Raw genomic sequence first — 19,947 nt, forward strand, 5'->3', positions numbered from 1 at the left:
TAACCAGAAAAAGACAAGAATGAATGAGCAAGAGACTGAGAGCTGTTGCACTAATAAAAAGTCATGATCCCTTGCTCAGTTCCCAGACCTGAGCCAATTTTTAGAGTCAGAACTTTTCAACAAATAAAATAGACAGATCCCTAAGAAGACAGCCCTGTAATACTGTGACAAGTATGATTTTCTCAGTCCTTTAATTAAAGACCCTACAGCCATTTATACAAGTGACTGTATAGTAGAGAAATGAGAGTGTCCAAATATATTGAAGAGAATAGAACACAGACTCTAAGCTGACAGCAATATCCAGAGGTTCAAAGCAACATCATGGCTCTGCTTTTAGTAGGAAGTTTGCAAGGAAGTTTACAGGTAGTAAAGGGAGTCCTGACTAAAATCCAGATACCACTGTATCCAATGGATCCACAGACCCACAAAGTGGTCATTTCACCAATGTTGAACTTTATCGTTGAAATTTATATACGTGGAAATCAGAGCAATCCCTCTATTGGGCTGCTAACCTGTAGGTAAGAGTATGGCATAAAAGGCCAAGAGGAAACCTCTTAAATTACCTTCCTCTATCTCAAGCCCAAGGTAGTAATTCAAGAACAATGTTGTGTCACAAGGGAAAGATGGAATTAGTGCTACTATTAAAGACCTAAAGGATGAAGCAATAGTAGTCTCTATATCTGCTTTAAATTCATCAGTCTGACCCTTCAGAAACTGTATGGATCCTAAGAATGACTGTGGATGATTATAAACTCAACCAAGTAGTAGCCCTGACCATGGCTGGTGTGGTGAACAAGGTGTGGTTACTAGAACAGATTAATAAGGACTTGGGTACGTAGAATGAGGTCATTGATTTGCTGAATGTGTTCTTTTCTATTTCAATTAGAAAAGAAGATCAGAAACAATATGTATTTATGTAGAATGGACAAATATTTATTTCCAGTTTACTCTGAAGGCTACATTACTACTCTGCACTCTGTCGTAATATATTTGAAGATATCTGGACAGCCTGGGGATCCCTCAAAATAGCACGCTAACACATAGCATTGAGTACCTCATATTGATCATAAAGAATGAGCGACAGGCAGCTTACATACTGCAGGCAATGCATTTTACAAGGAAATTAATCCTAGGAAGTCATGAAATTGACTAGTCTGTAGCAATCCATCTTGAGATGTAAATGATACATCAGCATAAAATCCTAGCAGAAACAGAGAGCACTATAATCTGCATAAGCAGGTAGCCCAAACCCACATGTCATCCCCTGTGACTACATCTGCAAACCTTCCTCAGATTGCACCTATGACCATATTGCAAGGGAGAGGCTAACTGCATAACCAGCTGAATGTGGAGGAAAAAGCTCAAGTTTAGTTTACCAGTGGGTTAGTTCAGTATGTGGGGTGCAAGATGAAAGTGGATGGTGGCTATATTGCAACCACATTCAAGGGTAGTCTTGCAAGAAAGTGTAAAAGATGAAATACTCCCAATGGGAAAAGCTATAAGCAGTATACCTGGCCATTCACCTTGTATGGAAGAAGTAGCCTAAGGGAAAAAGATGCATAGATTAGATAGATAAATTATAGATGAATATACACACGTGCATGTGTACATACATACATACATACATATATACATATTCCTGGGAAGTGACCAATGACCTGGCCTTCTGGTTAAGTGCCTGAAAGGAAAAAGAAGGTCAGATATTAGAAAGTCTGGTATAGCAGCATGTACATGTACATATGGGGGTGGGCACAAAGTATGAACATTTTTGTATCACTCTTTAACACCCACCAGCAATTATGCACCTGATAAGAAGATTTAAACAATCAATTAGTCAAAAAGACTTGACTAGTTGACATTAGACAGTCTTCATTATTGGCTACCATAAAATTGGCACCTGGGAATAGATTTACGCTGCAACTTTATCCTGACAAAGCTAGGATTATGGCTCAAACATCTCAGAAACATCTTTAAGTTACCTGGCAACCACTAGCGCTAGCTGAAGTGATAGCAGTAGATAAGAGGAATTTAGATTGGAAAGTAGAGGCAGATGATAAATATGGTTGTGACCACAAGACCAACTGTAGCAATAAAGATTGTATTTTATCCCATTAACTTCCCTCTTCTAAGTTTCCCCTCAGAAAGCAAGACTCATGAAGACGATGTTGCAGCTTCTAGATAAACGTGTGCAGAAAAGATCTGTGTGGTGCAAGAGGTGGACTGAAATAGCCATGAAAATTGCCACTCAAATTTCCTACTGGACAGAACAAAGTAGACTGGTAGTCCCAGCTGCTGTCTCTCTGGATCATTCATAACGTTTGGCAATGCCACACTTCCCTCATGATGTTTCCAGACAATGACTGAGTACAACCGGAGTGCTAGTGCACTCCCATTCCTGCAAGATACAGCACTCTCCCAATGAGCATCTTTGCCTCAGGGACTCCCCATTGGCTTTGCCAAAATTCCTTAGAACTGTTCCTCAGTTTCAAGAGACTCTTCCTATCGAATGTCCCTTCCTTCCCCCTCTCCATTCACTGGTGTCAGACTGCATCACAGTCTAAAGGATCATCCTGCTTACTTCTATCTTCTCTCCGTTATCTTTCATGATATATACCTTGCACATCTAAATTAATCTTGGTATCTGCCTCCCAGCTGACTCAAACTAACACAGCTTTAAAGTCAATTCTAGTTTGAAGTTGCTGTGATTTGGCAGAAAGTTCCATGTGTCATTCTGAAAATCTCTTCTCACTTCCCCCAACGGTCCTTAAAATTTTGTCTTCTGTTTCCTTTTTTTCTTCTTTTAAAAAGTTTAAAGTGCCAGAAACTGGTATAAAGTCAGATATTGAGTAAGGAGGGTAACAGTAATGCAGTGGTGTGTGTGTTTCAGGTAAAATTGGAGGAATGTTTTCCAGATTAGATTTTTTTTAAAGCCATTAAATTACTTTTCCCATTTTCAAAAATTCACAGTGAAGCAAGTAAAAGTAAGTCATATTTTGATGCTATGTCAACCTACTTCGAAATACTTAAACGTGTATCTGTCTTTGACAAGTCACTTTACAACCTACTCCTCCTCTCTAATGCACCCCATGACCCTCGCTTCTAATAGTACTGAATAGACTTTCATCACAGGGCTAAGAAATTACAATTCATAGATTAAATACATACATCTATGGTGTGGGATCATTCATTTAATATATGCAAGCTCTAAAAATAAAAAGAGGCATTAATTCAGCAAGTCACTTCATCTTTCTAGACCCACATTTCTTTATCTCTAAAACTGAGTTGGACTAAATATCTTTTAATTCTTTTTCAAAAATTCTGTGACACTGTCATTCTATAATATATTCATTGCAGCACTTCTGAAAGAATTAATGTTCATGAATTAATTTTCGACTCAAAGATGAAACCTTCATACTGTTGCCAAATGCTATATCCAATTAAACAAAGCCACAAGGAAGCTTGCTTTGCCTGGGAATGGCTGCTGTTAGTGGCATGCTGGACTCTGCCTTGCCCAGCAGATCCCTGAAGAGGAGAGAAGTAATAAGAATTCCCCAAATTGAGCAGCAGACCATGGGAGATGTGGTGATGAATTACACTGCTCTTCAGAGATCATCAACCCAGCAAGCTGTGTTGATCATAAGGCTGTCCCTATAGAAATTGCTTATTTGGAGATTTCCAATGAAGTTGCTAATAGAAAATCTGCTAATGCTAGAAAGTTGCTGCACACAATAATTGTACAAACTTAATCTTGTAATACAAGACATTTTAAATGTTGGGGGAGTTTGTTATTTTGAAGCATAACGGAATGAACTTCGGATAGAAGTTGGAGACGTAATGCATATTACAAGTAACTTGGTATAGTGAGTTAAAAAAATTGATGGACTCCAACCAGCTATGCACACTCATGCTGATGTTGCCATTATTTGTCTGCATTAATGAGTGCTTTGTCATGTGCATGGAATGATAAAAGGTAGCTCTGTAGTTCTTGGTTGGCTGATTGTTTAATGGACTAATCATTTGTTTCCTCTTCTAACATTTTTTCCCCTGAAATGTTAGCAAAAATACCAAGCTTTGAAGTTGCAAACATTTAGATTAAAACATTGGCTCATTCACTTACTGACAGTGACCTTTCAGAACTTGAATTTCCTCACTTGAAAAATAATAACTGCTTGATAGTTTGCCGTTAGAATTAGAAACAATGAAAGTGGAACTCAGTACAGTGCCAAGCAATTAAAAGATACCAAGTAAATGGCTGCCACTAACTATGAAAGAATTGTTGAGGAAAGTTTTCTTAAGATTCCATTAGGAGTGATTTCACAGGACCCCTCAAGACAACGAGTAGTCAAGTATTCAACTATGATGTTAAAATCATACCTGTTAATAAATAATTGTTCGTCAGGTAAGTATAGTGAAGTTAAAAAAAGTAAGAATTTCTGGGTGCATATTTAGTCTATGTACAGTTAAACTTAGCATTTCCATAAAATTATAAATAAACATACATATGCACAAAATTCTATATTGACTTAATACAGTGGATAAAGTTATTTATAAAAATTATTTGCATCTCTGACTATTTTTAATCAAAAGTTTATAAATTGTAAAAAAATGAAAATAAAAATAAACATTTATATTATATATGCATATTTATATTATATATAATTATATATAAGAATTTGTTACATATAAAATATTAAATTTTATATGTCTATATATAACTTTGAGTCACAAGTCTGCATTATAACCTTTTTTGAAAGCTAGGAGAAAATATAGGAAAATCACAGTAGGACGTTAGAAGATAGACCAAACAGAACATAACCAAAAGTGAGTCTTTGTGACAGTGAAGGTCAGCAGAGAACAAAGAAGAAAGAGAAGAATATTATAAATTGAAAGAGAAACAAAGTAATGTAATACAAGTAACCAACATGAAAAATCATCAGCATTAATCAACATGGGAGGGCATAACATAGGTTTTTAAGCACTACAATTCAGTCTTTTGGAATAAGACTTAACTGTTTTTAAGGGAATGATTGTGAATGTTAGGTGAGAAATGGAGACTGTAAAAATAGAGAAGAAACAACCTCACCATTTTTTAACCTGTGAATGAATAGATGGATATGTATAGTATCCTGTTGCAGGGGAATGCTCAAGAGTCTGAGAATTGAAAGAGCTGGACGTTGTTTTTGGCTCTCCAATTAAATCTTGGTGTGAACTAGAACAAGTTCCTTAGTTTATCTATATCTGTTTCCTTTTCTTTAAACTGGGCTAGATAATTTGTAATTTACTTCCATCTCTAAAATACTATTGTTCTGTGCTTTTTAAAGAGATGGTCTTAGAAAATGATCTGTAGTGTATTAGGCCAAATACACGTTTAATATTTGCTTATCTCTTTATAAAAGAAGTGCATAGAAAAACATAATTGTGACATTTTAAATGCCCTATTTTCACACAAAAATTACCAATATTGTGACTTTGATTAAATTTTTGTAGGATTTGACTGTCTGTAGCTACAGAGCGTATAGAAGGACTAGTTTGTGCTTGTTTCTAGGAAATATATCTCAGCTGCACCTAAGTAAAAGGGGCCTAATTATAGAATGGACATGCAGGTACAGGATTCTTCCCTCATAAACTGACTGAAGATAAGAGATGTTTTCCTGTTCTTGTCACTTTGCTAGTGTTCCCTGCAAAATTTAAATTCTCAAGAGGCAAATACATCTCTTTCAGATCCACTCATCTATTCATGTGTGCAAAGCCAACTAGAAAACTGAAAATCAAAGGCGTATGGAAAAAAAAAGACCTGAAGTGTAGGGAAACTAGACCAACTTTAAGAACTTCTAATTCTTAAACCCCAAAAATGCTACAGAAATCACGTAGCACTTTTCTCTCTCTCTCTCTCTCTCACACAAACACACACTCACACACACACTACTGCCATTGACCAAGCTCTATCTCCATTCACCACTCACACACACACTACTACCGTTGACCAAGCTCTATCTCCATTCACCACAGAGGAAAAAGAAAACTCAAAAGGCAATCGCATCCCTCATCTCCTCCCACCCTCCATGTGTCGACGCTCCTGGAGAAACATAAAAGTACCTGTCTGGAATTAAACTAAGCTGGAAAAACTCTCTTAATCATAGTATTGTAACAGAAGCATTGTTTATAGACTTTCCTGAGCATCTTAAGTTTATTCATTTAGTAAATACCAATCACTCATAATGAGTGAAGGACTCGGTGTTGTGGGTAGTGAGACAAACAAGGCACAGCCCTGCCCTTTCTCTAAATGAAAGACATAATTTTAATATTGACAGATATTTTGACAAGTGGTTTCTCATGCTGGTGGTAGAGACACTGGTATAAATTCAAAAATCTCATTTCCTCTTCCTCTTGAGTACATATCTAAATTGCCTTTCCGTTTTGTTGTCTTTTCGTTTTGTTAACAAGACGGGAAACAACATGTGTTGGAGAGGATGTGGAGAGAAGGGAACTCTCATACACTGCTGGTGGGAGTGCAAACTGGTGCAGCCACTATGGAAAATAGTCTGGAGATTCCTCAAAAAATCAAGGATAGAACTACCATATGATCCAGTTATTGCACTGCTGGGTATTTATCCAAAGAACTTGCAAACACCAACGCATAAAGACACACGCACCCCTGTGTTCATTGCAGCGTTATTGACAATAGCCAAGACTTGGAAGCAACCTAAGTGCCCATCAAGGGACGAATGGATAAAGAAGCTGTGGTATATATACACAATGGAATACTACTCAGCCATAAGAAATGATGAAATCCATCCATTTGTGACAACATGGATGGACATTGAGGGTATTATGCAAAGTGAAATAAGTCAGAGGGAGAAGGTCAAATACCGTATGATTTCCTTCATTAAGTAGTAGATAATAACAACAATAAACAAACACATAGAGACAGAGATTAGATTGGTGGTTACCAGAGGGGAAGGGGCGAGGGAGCAGGGCGAAAGGGATAATTCGGCACATGTGTGTGGTGATGGGTTGTAATTAGTATTTGGATGGTGAACATGACATAATCTATGCAGAAATAGAAGTATAATGATGTACACTTGAAATTTATACAATGTTATAAACCAATTTTACTGCAATAAACAAAAAATTAAAAAAAATAACATAAAATAAAAAAATAAAATAAATTGCCTTTCCCGGTCTGTTTTTAATAACCTATGGCCATAGATATGACTTCTCCTCAATGAAATGTGGGTAGAATTAATGTGTCAACATGCAAACTTGCTCCTAAAAAACTTTCACACTTTCCTAGGTGCCATGTAAACTTGTATTCTTAATCAGCTCTTCACAATGCAGAAGCAATTTTTACCTTTCTCCGAAATGAAATGTCATTTGACAAGAGATGATGGATGATATTCAGAGAACTGTTCCCTGAAATATACTTTGGAAATATCATATGTTCGGCGTTCTTTCTGTGAGAAATGCAGGCCACAGATATAGATTCTTTCTAAATCTTTAAGCATCAGGCAATGGTAGAGAACCTAGAGGAAAACATCTCTAATCATCGCTTATGCCTAAAATTTCACCTTATGAAAATTTCATCAAGAGGGGTGTTTTTTAGGCAGCCATTATATGATGGGAGAAAATGGTCTGTTTGAGTGTTTGTGTTAGGGCAAGTATATCTTAAATATTCATAATTAAATATGTTGCCATAAACAATGGGAATTCCACAAGGAAAGTGGAGAAAACTAAATAAATGACTCAAAGCCTCGGACAAAAGGCAGAGATAGGAGGGGCCAGAGAGACACAGGGAAGGATAAGAGATTAGTGGGGCTCCTCTAGTGTGCCTGCTTCTGCAAAAGGTACTTCACGTTTAGTCTTCACAACCACACTGGGAACTCAAATATGATTTTTCCGACTTACAAATGTAGAAATAGATTCAACATGTTTGCATAATTTGCCCATTGATGATGGAATCAATATTTGAATCCAGCTCTGACTCCAGTGTTTTGCTATTTACTCACAGCTTTTACTCACCACTTTGCCCACAGTATATTTTATACTGATGCATACTCTTATTATTGTCACTGTTATTTTCAAAACAGTAGATTTTTTTCTTCCAAATAAATATATATTCCGTCTAGAATAAGAATATGTTAACCACTTATTCTCCTATTGGATTGTCTAAAGAAAATAGGAAATTGCTTTTTAACAGTTAGGAAAATGGAGGATATACCATAAGGATATAACATAATTTATTGAAGAACATCCAAGATACTCTATATATCCATTTCCTCACTAGGAAAGTGAGGTGTGTTACTGAGACAGCATTTGCTTTTTGGGGTGGGGTAGGGCTTTAGAACTTTAAATAGAACCAAGGGGCTTCTACGAACTAAAACAGATCTATTTGGAAACATCAGACAAGATCTTTTGGAATTTATACTTTCTCCATGGATTTGAAGAGGTAACTTTCCTCTCCATTTATCTAATAGATTAATTTACTAATCTAATAGATTAATTTAGATTAATTACTTTATCTAATAGATTAAGTAATTATCATTGGGACAATGAGGAAAATGTCTGAAATAATCACGGCAGAGTGGTGGAAAAGTGACCTTAGCATCTCCTCCTTAGCCCAAAAATGTGCCTCTTCTTACCTGCCCCCATTATCTTCTGGATAGCACTATTTCCTGCTTCACACTTTGTTGCTTGACCTTCAGCCTAGGCAGGTTCATATGGCATGACACTCTTTATATACATATATATCACATACACACACACATATGAGGAGATTCTCATCTGTAGTATTTGCCAGTTTCAGTGGTATAAATACTCCCACGATAGCCAATTTCAAGCTATCAATGTAATGTCATTGAACACAAAGAAGAGATGTGCAGTAACACACTATTATGTAGTTTTCCACTATACACAAGCAATAGTCATAAAAATCTCAAAAGCATATATAATATCAAATGGTAGAAAAATAATTGGGAAGTGATACGTTATGAGTATTTACTACCTTTATTTTTAATATAATTTAATTATAATTTTATATATTTTAACTTTTTATAACGACTATGTTTAACAACAAGCTCAAAAATTCCTGAAAATTTAGCTATTGGCTCTCTGAGCCCTTGCAAGTCAACTCCAATACATCACTTACAGATAAATGTGTTATTGTTGAGCAGCCAAATTAATTTTGCCTAAATTCATATAATTATTATTTACGGCCTCTAGAAAAGGCAACTGTGATGTCATCACATCTGAAAAGAAGATTATTCAGTATTCACATATGTTTGAAAGTCAGGATGGCAAGGCAGAATGAAGATGAAAGAAGGTATCAGAAAGCCTGCCTTCAAGTTCCTGCCGTGTTAAGGGAATTTGGGTAAATTACTAATGAGAACATGTTGTATTAACTGTTAATTGCCTCATATGCAATAGTGATCTTGAAAGTGCTTTGAAAACTATGCTTTTTCTTATAGATAGTGGAATGTGTTTTGAAAGCCTGTTTAAAGCACAAGTAAGATGTCCAGGCCATAAAAATGTGGCCTGGATGGTGCTGAAAGGTAGAAGAATCACTTACAGCAAGATGAGGGTCTTTATATTGTTAGTTCAAGTCAGAGCTAAGCATTCTTTCTAGACTCCTGAAGCTCTCAAATGGTCTGACCACTCAGCCTGAATGTGTTTATCTGTACAATAGAGAGATCTGTAGCTAACTTAAAGCTGAATTAAAACACACACACAAATTGTCTCCCTATTGTCTCTAAGACACTCCTTTCTCAGTTCTGTTTCTGCTCTTGGATTTTAGTCATTGAATACGTGGACTAAATGTTCTGCTTCATTTTTCTCTTCATACAACACCCACAGAACGGTGCTTCTGGAACAGGTGTTAGCAAACTAGAACCCCCAGGCCAGACGTGGCCCAATGCCTGTTCTTGTAAATAAAGTTTCATTAGAATACATGCACACGCATTCGCGTAGGTATTGTCTATGGCTGCTTTTGTGCTACAACAGCAAAATTGAGTAGCTACAACAGAGACTGTATGGCCCAAGAAGCCTAAAATATTTTCTCCCTGACCGTTTACAGAAGAGGTTTGCTGATTCTTGCCCTAGAAGACATGATCCAAATGTTGACTGCCAGTGATAGAGATGGTGCTGGCAGCAGTTTGTAAGTAAATGTGAATCCTGGTAGAGTTAACATCATGCCAGAGTATTATTAATGAGCTGTACCTTCTGAGGTGTCCTGGGCTCCATCAAGTTACCTGTAGGACCACTCTAAACAAGAAGCAGATAGCCAAGCAGTCTGGCATCTAGATTCAAACAAAGCAGCATAATTTTGACTTTTATATTCAGGTTCCACTTAAGGTTTCTTTGAAAAAAAAAATACTATTTACTGCTAAAGATGCATATAAACACATACAACAACAATAATAACAACTAAATATAATCGAAACTAAGGTTTAAGAAATTTGGGGCTGGGAAATAACTTGTGCCATATTGAAACTTGCAAGCCAACCTGGAACCATTGATCAAGGCAGAGGCTGTGGCTGAAAACCTACTGAGACATGAGGGGAGGTGGTTCAAGATACTGTACTCAACTCAGGGAACTGAGTGAGACCAGGGAGAAGGAAAAGTGAGGTACCAGAGGCCAGGTTGACAGACAGGAACCAGGGTCATTCAATTATCAGGAGCTGGAAGTATTTTTAAGAAATGAACAGGAACTGGGCAATGTCAGAGACTGAATGAATGGGCTGGATAAACCAAAGACAAATATTGACATCGTTACTAATAACAAAGAAAAACATTGATAAGCAGGGCAGTTCTTGCCTTGGGCTTGCCTTTTATATTGTTTTTGTGCAGAGAGGGATCAATTCTGGCATAGCTGGTGTGGCTGAGGCTGTGATTGGGAAGATCTTGTTATGGTAGAGTGTGTGTGGGAAGAAAAGGGCAAATTGTGAGGCACTAAAGCACAATTTGATTTTCTCATTTAATTGAGTCCTCTGCACTCTCCTTACTTTTCTCAGAATTATTAATAGACTACTATAACACATAAAACTAAATGTTAAGTTTAATATCAGAAAAATAGTGAATAATGATGAGTAGTAACTATGATTATATTTAACACTTTATGATTTGACTTTTTTGTGAATAGTCTTTTTACCTTTCTTTATAACAACACTTTGTGTCAGACATAGTAGTTTTCAAATACAAGGACTGGTGGTTCCAGGTGCTTATGATCTTAGCCATGAAAATAAACCGTGTACTTACAAACAAGAGGATGAAACTTATTTCCTTAAATTGTCAGGATGCCCTTAGAAAATCCCGCCTTTGCAGATGAGACACATAGTCACTGGCCCTGGTCCAGTTCTTACTTCGTCTAGAGTGAGATGGGCATGAGAAGTTATCAATGAGAGTGTCCCTAGAGCATGGCCCCACACGGCCTGGGCCAATACATGCCAAAAGATAAGTGCAGGTTTCAAGAAAGGAAAGGAACAAAAACTAAATATATTGTGCAACATTTTATATCTTGTTCTCTGTCCTGAGAAATCATGCTTTGCTTCTTCTTATTATTTCCATTATGGATTATGAAACTCATCTCTCAGGGCCCCAGGTGAAAACTGAATACATGTAATTGGCTGCCATCATGCTCAATCATCTTATTACGAAAGAGATAGGTCGTCTCACCTGTCCATGAGCCCTGACTCCTGACCGTGGAGCTGGACTTCTCTTTATCTGTCCTTCTGAAGAATGGAAAGAGTGTGCCCTGCTTGGAAAGTAGAAACTCAGGAGAACTCCTAGCAGAGGGCTGGCGGAGAAACCACTGAAGGTCATATATATTCATTACTCAACATTACTTAAGTCAAAAATAAAACGAACAAGTTTAAAAACAACCAACAAAATGACTGGTATGTGTCCTTGAAATTTTGAAGCTTTCATTTGCTCTCTTATATAAAGAACTAAGAGAAAAACAAAGACTCTGGAGAAAAGAGCCTCCCCAATTTTAAGCCAAAAATCCATAAAATACCACTTACTTATGACATTTTGAGTGACGCTAGGCTTTATTTTTTTAGAACCTGAAGTAACTGTAAAGTCAGAGAGTAGCAGGCGGCATATCCACACAATTCGAGAGGTTCTCTAAGTGGATTGTACAGAAAGTGTGAAAACAATTCAGCTGCCCACATGGAGTTGCAGCAGTGGCCGTCAACAGCACCAGAGCTGGATGGGGAACAGTGTGTGCACGTTGCCCACTTCCCTCGGCTGCCTCCTTTGTCTGTTTTGTTCAACGGAATTTGTTTAAAGGGAATTTGCATAAATGTCCAGGACACTGGATTATTCTAATCTTTGGGAAAATACACCCAAGTGGATAAATTGAAAGGTGACATTTCCTTCTCAGAATTAATTAAGGTTTACAATATCTTGAAGATTGATGCAACATCTAATGTATTTTACAGAGAAAAAAAGTGTTATTTTCACCTTAATAAGTTCATTTATCCGGCAAATTAATCCAGTTTTCAAGTATTTTCTTCTTTTTAACCTCAGAAAAATGTATTCTTTTCTTACTCTCGTGTTTCTCTCTCAACTCATTATAATGAACCATATTTCATTATGTTTTGACTTATTATAGTTATCATTCATTTAAGTAGTCATCCAATTATTCAACAAATATTTAAAAAGCTTACTAGGTGCTGGTGACTGTGCTCAGTAATGAGAAAGCTAAAATTCATGTATAGGTATTTTTTATTGTAATATTTATTTCATTCATTAATTCACTCATCCATTCATTCAACACATTTTATACCAATAGACTGTTTGTTGTAGAAACAGGGCAACAATGGTGTACAAGACAAGAGTCCTGCATTCTTGGAATTCAAGAATTCTAACACAATAGTTAAAAATAAATAAGATAAATTCAACTAGTTAAAGCTACTAGGAAGAAAACTAAACAGAGTAGTGTGATAGTGATAGGAGGCTGGGGACATTGAGGCAGCCCCCTCCTACCACACTGAGCTGGTGACACACCCCAACATCTGAGCAAACAGGAGAGGCAGGGCCTAAGAAATCATAGAAAAGAAGATTCCAGACAGAGGGAACAGCAAGTGCAAAGTCCCTATGGCGGGATCAAACAAGTACATCTTAACAACAGAAAGGTGTTCAATGTATATTGAACCACATATTTTTTTCAAATCTGCTATCTAATCTATTCATTCTTGCTCTATGGTTTCTACATTTGAAGAAAGTAAATGATTCTGCAGTCTCTGGTGGGCACTGAGTCAGCTTCTTTCAACAGAAAGTATAAATAAACAGTAATAATAACAATAACCCAGTGGCCTCCCTAAATTGGCTATGTCCTCTGTAGAGCTTATGTCTTGTTACTCATGCCTTAGCTTGCAGAGCCTTAGCTATCTATATTCTATAAATGGCTACCAAAGGAAGCTCTCTGACTTCACTCCTGAACATCACTTTGCTAGGCTTTTCTATCTGGAAGTTGAATCATCATCTCAAGCATACTACATCCCAAACTGTTATTATTCCCTTAAAATGAAATTTTTGTCTTACCACCTCAATTTCTATCAGTAATATCATTGTTTTTCCCATGTCCCAGGATAGTTCTAGAACTGTCTTCCATTTTCCCTGTCTTGAATCTCCCATATCTCGTTGGTCATCCATTCCTTTGGAAATCTCTCACATACATCTCTTCCTATAACTTCTGCAGCAACTACCCCTTTCACACCCTCATTACTGCTTAAACGACCAAGTAAGTTAACTCCTACAGTTGGCTTCCTCAGTCTAACCTCTTTCTAATGCACCCTATACTTCCATGCCAGACTGATATTCCTTGGGTAACATTTGAAGCTATATTAATTTCCTAGGGCTGCTGTAACAAATTTGTCACATTCTGGGTAGCTTAAAAACAACAGAAATCTACTCTCTCACAGTTCTGGAAGCCAGAAGTTTGAAATCAAGGTATTGGCAGGGACGGGCTCCCTCTGAAGGGTACAGGAGAAAATCATGTATCCTTCTTTCCTCTTCCAGCTTCTGGTGGCTTCAGGTGTTCCTTGGCTTGTTGGTAAAATAACTCCAATCTCTGCCTTTATTTTCATATTTCATATGGCCTCCTGTATCTCCCTGTGTCAAATATCCCTCTGCTTTTCTCTTATAAGAAACCCTGTCACAGGAGTTAGGGCCCACTCTAACATCTGCAGTTCATTCATCTCCAGTGGTTCTTGTTTGCTACTTTCTTTTGTTTTTCTACCTACAATAGCAGCTGTTTTACAGTAGCATTAATACCATAGAGCAACTGCCTCCCTTTATTCCGACTTAAGGTGTATTGCCTCCAAAAGCATTATTATTATCTCTTGTCCTTGCGCACCAAGAACCTTTATACTATGACATACAGGAAATCTTAAATTGTAATATTTATCCATCTTTTTTTCATTCTGTTACTTAATTTTCTTATTTGCAGGAGATAGCAATAATATATACTTCACATGGTTAGTGTCACAGCTAGGAGAAACAATGTTTGAAGTAATTTGCAAATGTAAATCAGTATAGAAAAGATAAATTGTATGTCCAACAATTATATCAATCCATAAGCCTTTGAAGTTAAGAAAAAGTCTTCTGCTTTGTGGCAGTTATATGTTGGTTGGCTACTCAACAGTTATCTGAATCTTACTTACTATTTCACCATTATTTCTGGCTTCTAAGGCCTGTCCCCCAATACAGAGGGTGACAGTCATTCTGGATAATGGACCTGAGAGAAAGGCCTTTGGACATTTGAGGACAATTTTTAATTCTTGAAAGAAGAAGATGAGCAAGGAAAAACTACCTCATTTTTTGTGTGTGTGCCGGTGGATATGAATATGTGAATGTAAGATGTCCTAAGTTGTATTGGCCACCTCATAAACACAAAGATACAAGCCTGAGGAGAAAGACCAGCCTGCTGAGGTTGCCACAGGGGGAAGAAGAATAGAGTTTGGGTCTTTGATGATTTGATTAAGTCACTATGTCAATGCTAAAGCTGCCTTGCTTTCATATATCAAGTGAGAAAATAAATTCTTATTGTTTAAGCAGTATTGTGCTATTTGCTGGCAAAAGCATCCTAACTAAAGTTCGTTCAACTGTTCTCTCACCTGGCACAGATTACATACTTAACATTTTCACAGACTGATTACAGTTATATTAATCCTCATGTTGTATTTGTGTTAGCTGGTAAAGCAGCCAATATTCTTATTCTTTGTGAGGCAAAGAAATAAAATCTCAGGACACTAAAGAAACATTATCCAGGTTATATGACAACATGCTTAACTGAGTTTCACAGGCCCAAGACTTGAAGTAAACAAGATTAAAATTGCAAGAAGACATGCTTTAAGCACGAAAGAAAAGCTAATATAAATATTAAAACTATGCTCTAGAGCAGAGTTTTATAATAGCAGCTTTGCAGACTGGCAAACCAAGTTTCATAGCTCCCTACTTAATTCTCCATTCCTTTGATCACGGTACTATTCAGATGTCTCTAATCTATATTTCTTCCATCCTGACATCTTTTACTTGTAGGATCAACACTATCAAATGTAAAAAAAATTCTGGCCTATAGAGAGTTTAAATTCAGCATCACTGATCTAATATATGCTCCAGAATACTCAGGTTTATGGGTAATGCTTTCTGAGAGATGAGTCCTTAGACAATCTCAATTTTATTAATATAATCTAAGTTACCTAAATCAGTTCATCATGAGGGTTGTTTTCCAGGCTGTGATCATGACATAAATTGTATCAAGTAAATTTTACCAGGTGAGCAATCAAGGGTGCTGAAGTATTGCTTTCCGATTCCGTCCTAGGCGGCAATTTAGCTCTCAGCAAGGAGACACAATGTTTCTTGAATGACTGATGAATTTTCTTCTCAAATGATTGCAGGATGTTGGATGCATTGCTGGCAGGAAAGCTGGCTGATTGTTCAGTGGCTACAATGGTTTTATGACTCGTGGAATTGATTAGGATCACATTGGTTGTCCGTAGCAGCTGGCCAAACTGAAGTCAGTCCATTTGCAGTCACAGCTGGAGATGCTGCAGGCCATCATCCAGATGTCAGGGCAGAGAAATCTGCTTTGAATGGCTCCAGCTGAAGTGACAAGTGGAACTCCAGACGGCCTAGACACCTGCTACGCTGGCCTTGTCTCTCCTCTTCTTACCACCACCAAATTCAAAGGGGTCATCACCTAGGCCTGAGGCTCATAATTATCCACACTCTCCTTGAAATTTGGTTGTATTTCAAAGGCTCTGTTGTATCTCTTTAATACAATCATTCTCAAGTTTATTTGTGCATAAAAATCATCCTTGGTGCTTTTTGAAATGCAAATTGCTGGAATTGACTCAATCTCAGAATTCAGATAGTCTGAGGTACAATTTTTAACCACCACTTCTTCTCCAGATGATTCCTTGTAGGTCATCTGGACCTCTCTTTGAAAGGCATACTTGCGTAAAGAAGGGAGTAAAGTGTACAGAAAAGTCAATATGATTGGAAAAGGGCTACAGTTAACAACTTAGGGATATACTGTATGTCTACACCTACATGTTAAAGGTGGAACATAAATTATAACAAAAGTTCTAGGTATAAGGTTATAAAATTTAGCAAATAAAATTAGAGGACATCCAGTTAAACCCGAATTTAAGAAAAACAACGACTTTTGTTAATAATAGGTATGTCCCATGCAATATTCAGGATATACCTATATTTAAAACATGATTCAATGTTTATCTAAAATTCAGATTTAACTGAGGGGGGGTGGGTCCTGTATTTTATTCAGCAACCCTCTCTAGACAGGAAAACCTAGCCCTGGTTTAGAATTAATTTGGAGCATCATTTAGCCTGCAAGAATAAAGTTACACGAGACTATCGCTAAGATTCCTCAATGAAACAGGGGTCTATGTTCCAGTATATCGTCTAAATTGATCCCAATGCTTCAAAACCTGCAGAGAGTTGGTTTTGCTAAAGCATTGCTGCTAAATCAACTTATATGAATATAGATTTTTAGGACATATTTATCAAATATTGACAGTTATATCCCAAGAAGTGAGTAGGCAAATTTAACGTCCCTATGATGAGTTCCCTGTTGAGTCTTGCCTCCTTTCTCCCCACCCTGCAACTGCAGTGGTAAAAATAAATTGAAATTAAGGCAAGAAGCTTTATGTGTAGTTAAGTTCCAATGATTTAACACCTTATTCTTATTAACAGAGAAATATATTTTATTGTTTTTCAATGACAATATCTCAGTTTTATTTTACTTTCCAGACTTTGTCCTTTAAATTCTTTCCAAAAATCTCTAACTCCGGCCCGCTTTTAAGTCCTATTTTATTTCGCCTTCTTTCTTCTCAGTACCAAACAACTTTGCTGGGCTCTAGAGCAGGGGCTGGCAAACTACAGACCAGGGGCCAAATTTACGCATAGCCTGTTTCGTAAGTAAAGTTTTATTGGGTCACAACCACTGCCGTTTATTTACATGTTGTCTCTGATTGCTTTTGTACTGTGATAGCTGAGTTGTGTAGTTGTGTAACTGTTGCTGGGATCTTATAGCTCACAAAGCCTAAACTGTTCACTATCTGACCCTTCACACACACGCATGCACACACATGTACACACAGACACACACAAATATATATATATATATATGTGAGATTTTATGGGATATATATATATATTAATAAATTACAATGTGTTCTTTAACACTTCCCATTTCTGCTTGGAAATGTGGAGACCATAAAAGCACTGTTCCTATCCTTACTATAGCAACAAAAAAGCCAGACAAAATGCAAGTTCACATTTCTTGAGCCAGCAGAGAGTCAAGATCTCAGGGTAACCAACTAGCCCAAATCTAAAGAGAGACAGATACCTATTGGTAGAGACAGAACACAAGCTTAGCAGTTGCTTTAGAGCACACACACCTGAGTACCAGTATGAAAATTTCAGCCAGAATTGTTAATGAATTGGTAGAGACAGTGAGGCCTGGTGATCAAGTGCAGAACCCCAGCAGACCACAGGTGTATGAGGAGTTTGCTCCTTGGACTCCAATTCATGCTCACAAAAAAGACTGGCAAAAGTACTGAGAAAGGGTCCATCATGGTGTAGGCCTGGGAGCACAATGAGTGTATCCATAGTAACTACAAACTCAACCCAACTCCTGTCTAGATCAACTAAAATTCCAAACTAAATTTCTAGCAAAAAAAAAGATATGCTCATTTCCAGGAATGAAGTGTATTTGACTCAGTTTTCTCTCCCACACAAAACGTCCAATTTTCAAAAGAAATTAAAAGGCATACAAAAGGGCAAGGAAAAAAATATACTGCCACATGACAAAGAAATCAATAGAACCAGACTCAGATATTTCACAGATATTGGAACTATATGACAGATTTTTTTTTTTTGAGGAAGATTGGCCCTGAGCTAATAGCTGTTGCCAATATTCCTCCTTTTTTTTGTTTTTTTCTCCCCAAAGACTCAGTAGACAGTTGTATGTCATAGTTGTACATCCCTCTAGTTTCTCTATGTGGGATGCCGCCTGAGCATGGCTTGATGAGCGGTGGGTAGGTCTGTGCCCAGGATCCGAACCAGTGAGCCCTGGGCCACTGAAGCAGAGTGCAGGAACTTAACCACTACACCACCAGGCCGGCCCCTATAAGACAGAATTTAAAATAACTATGAAGCTAATAATCAGGTAATACCCAGAAATAAAAATAACTATTAAAATGTATTAATTTCATTAAAGAGAACGAAACTGGAGGAAAGAATTGACTTGAAATACTAGAAATTAAAAAACAAATAGTGACAGAACTGAACAGTGCCTTCAGTGAGCACATCAGAAGACTCCACCCAGCAGTTCTACTCCTAGGTATATACATAACCAAGAGAAATGAAAACATACATCCCCACAAAACCTTTCACAAATGTTTATAGCAGCACTACTCATAATAATGTGGGAACAATCCAAATACCCATCAACAGATGACTGGATAAACTAATGTGGCAAATTCATACAATGGAATATTATTTGGCCATAAAAGTGAGTGAAGCATTGATACATGTCACGACATGGATGAACCTTGAAAATATCATGCTAAACGAAAGAAGCTAGTCACAAAAGACCACATATTATATGATTCCTTTTATATGAAAATCAAGAATTGAGAAATCTATAGGGACAAGTAGTAAATTAGTGGTTGTTTAGGGCAAGAGGGGAAGGATGTAAGGAAAAGAGGGTTGATAACTAAAGGGTATTGGCTTTCTTTGTGAGGTGATGAAAATGTTCTAAAATTGACTGTGGTGATTGTTGCACAAATCTGTGAACATACTAAAAACTATTGAATTGTACACTTTAATGAACAAAATGTGTGGTATGTGAATGACCTTCAATAAATCTCTTTAAAAAATAAGATATCTAACTCATTTTTTTTGAGTGATCGTAAACTGTATTTTATTTCTAATTTGTGTCCATGTGTTCATTGCTCATATATAAAAATGCAATTGGTATTTTTACGTTTATCTTGTCTCTAAGTATTGACCTTGCTTAACTTGCTTTGTAGTGGTTGCTCTTCTGCAGCTGTCTTTTTATGACTTAAGTGAAGTTAGAAAACTTACCTCCCTATATATCCCGTGACCTTCTCCCATTTACAATATAATTGTCTTAAATATTTCCTCTGCATACATTTGCAACCACATCATACTATGGTTGATGATTCAACTATCATATCTAATTTAGAAAACTCAAGTGGTAAATGAAAATGTATTATATTTAACCATATTTATATTCTTTTCATTATTTTTCCTTTATTTTTCCTTTCCAAGATTCCTACTTTTATAATTTCCTTTCTCATTAGAGAAATTCCCTTAGTCATTCTTTTCAAGGTAGTCTATTGATGACAAATTATCTTAGCTTTCCTTCTTCTGAGAATATCATGATTCCCCCTTCATTCC

The sequence above is a fragment of the Ceratotherium simum genome, chromosome 13 (genome assembly GCF_057802395.1).
Source record: "Ceratotherium simum simum isolate JZ-2026a chromosome 13, ASM5780239v1, whole genome shotgun sequence".
NCBI lineage: Eukaryota > Metazoa > Chordata > Mammalia > Perissodactyla > Rhinocerotidae > Ceratotherium > Ceratotherium simum.